This window comes from Penaeus japonicus, unplaced genomic scaffold (genome assembly GCF_977035675.1).
Source record: "Penaeus japonicus unplaced genomic scaffold, GWHDUDI00000001_assembly GWHDUDI00000023, whole genome shotgun sequence".
Classification (NCBI taxonomy): Eukaryota; Metazoa; Arthropoda; class Malacostraca; order Decapoda; family Penaeidae; genus Penaeus; species Penaeus japonicus.
Genome location: NW_028234425.1, coordinates 21,000,297 through 21,002,796, shown reverse-complemented (window position 1 = coordinate 21,002,796; position 2,500 = coordinate 21,000,297). Strand labels below are relative to the sequence as shown.

At 47.1% G+C, this 2,500-nt stretch overlaps 1 protein-coding gene across 1 annotated transcript in view; it reads left to right on the top strand.

The window, feature by feature from the left end:
- LOC122248663 (Spaetzle domain-containing protein 4) overlaps positions 1 to 2,500 on the top strand; it is a 13,334-nt gene that overhangs the window by 1,254 nt on the left and 9,580 nt on the right. The window lies entirely within an intron of this gene.

Here is a 2,500-nt window from a genome sequence, read left to right as displayed (position 1 = left end):
ATAAAGTAATCTTTTAACAACATCCAGTAACTAAACCTTTATTGGGGTGGGAACAAATGCCATTTTTGCTATTTGGTTAGATATCTTGCAGAGAAACGTCACCGAGGAAAGGCCTCATTGCACCATCACCATAACCCACGTGTATGGTGAGGGTGGAGCAGACAAGTGTTGTCAGCGTTCGAAAGCGCCTCCCAATTCGTTCGAGTCTTGCCTCTGTGATCGGAACGGCAGTTGTATTGTTGAAGAGGCACACGTTCTTATAAGAGTACCAGTCCATTTCGCAAGGTATTTTGGTCGGACATGTACAAGAATAGAATCTGATCCGCAAGCAAGTCTCTTCGACTCAGCACTGGCAACTCTGGAGGCGAAATCGGGGTTAGTGGGGTGGGATACCTGCTAGCCGGCCTTGTCCCTTTCCTTGGCCCGTGACTTAGGCTTCGTCTTCATGCTTCACCTGAGTAAATGTTGCATTTGCGCTCAAGCGGCAAGATGGATCGATATGCATTTTGGACGGCTACAGAGTGTGCTTTGGGCGAGGGAAAGCGAGCGTGGCCTACAAAGAGGGCAGAGAGACCCAGTCGACCTGGGCGAGGACCGGTTTCACTTTTTCAAGGAAGCCTCCTCGGTTGTCCCGTTACACGACTTTTACTCCGCGCTGCCAGATACCAAACATACCCATTTCCGACGTACCCCAACACCCACCGCTAAAGCCGCCCTGGGATTGCTTCCTTCAAGATTATATATATACACATTCTGTTTGGAATTCCTCGTCCTCAAAAACATCAGGTGTTCCGGCGAGGCTGACCCGAACGTCGCCAAAGAGCGGGACAGGGAGCAGCATCTTTATTACGGCGCAGGAGAAAGTTGTCGCCTTCGGACTCGTGATAGAAAGTTCAAGAGGCGGTGCGACGGCTGCGCCAGAACGCTACGTGATATCTGCATGTTTGGTTGGAAATTTCGGCGTCAATATGCATGAGAGGATTGGATGATTGGTTGCCCCTTTCTCCACACCCCTTTTCTGTTGATGTTTGGGTAGATATATGTTTGTTATGGTCCGTATGCTGAGGTAAACACACCTATATACTGACACGCACATACAGTATATCTCATGTGTATTGCGTCACGTGTTAGTATTCCAGAGAAGGAGTTTCTCTCTGCAAATAATACATGGCTGATGGTTGGGCTTTCTCGCTATGAGAAGAAAGAGGGAGAAGGAGAGGGAGAGGGAGAGGGAGAGGGAGAGGGAGAGGGAGAGGGAGAGGGAGAGGGAGAGGGAGAGAGAGAGAGAGAGAGAGAGAGAGAGAGAGAGAGAGAGGGAGAGAGAGAGGGAGAGGGAGAGGGAGAGGGAGAGGGAGAGGGAGAGGGAGAGGAGGAGGAGGAGGAAGAGGAAGAGGAAGAAGGAGAGGGAGAATGAGAGGAAGATGAAGAGGAAGAGGAAGAGGGTGAGGGAGAAGGGGAGGGGGAAGGGAGGGAGAGAGTGCCATCTTGAAGGATCGTAAGAAGAAATAGACACACACACACACACACACACACACACACACACACACACACACACACACACACACACACACACACACACACACACACACCAACCTCTCTCTCTCTCTCTCTCTCTCTCTCTCTCTCTCTCTCTCTCTCTCTCTCTCTCTCTCTCTCTCTCTCTCTCTCTCTCTCTCTCTCTCTCTCTCTCTCTCTCTTTCTATTTCTCTTTCTCTCCTTCCTCCCTCCCTCCCTCTCCCTCTCCCTCTCCCTCTCTTCTTCTCCTCTTCTCTCCTTCTCTCCCTCTCTCCCTCTCCCTCTCCCTCTCCCTCTCTTCTCCTCTTCTCTCCTTCTCTCCCTCTCTCCCTCTCTGCATATGCGTACATGTAAACGTATAAGATATAAAGAGCAACATATTTGCGTACGATGCTGAACATTTGCTTTTATTAATATCAATATCTTTAAAGTCTTCGCCGAAGCGTGTAATTTACTCATTCGGACAAGCGCTCCGCAGGTCCGGCCACGAACTCTCTCATAAAGCCTTACGGACAAGCGATACCGGAACTCTTGGCTTATTATTATCATTTTTTTTAGAATTGGTAACTGACAGATCTCATAGTGCGTTCAGTGAGACGGTTATGCCTTAATAAACTAAACACGAAGAGAACCCCCCCCCCCCACCCTCTAAAAAAGAAAGAAAGAAGAAATATATAAAACATTTTATCTATCTAAGTAAAGGAATAATACGATAAGCTACATTGCTGATCAGTAGAGGACTTTTACCCTGTGAACGTGTTGCCTTGTCTCCATGTTGATTAATCGTTGGACCAAAAGTGCATTTAGATTCAGCCTTTGGTAATGCACATCAGTGAGGACACAAACTAAAAATACAGTAAATGAAGAATATAAAAAAGTAAGACGGACATATAAATCTACATTTGCATATATACAAACATCCATGCACATGTGAATACATATCTACATATATGCAAACATAGGCCTATATTCACACATGAATACA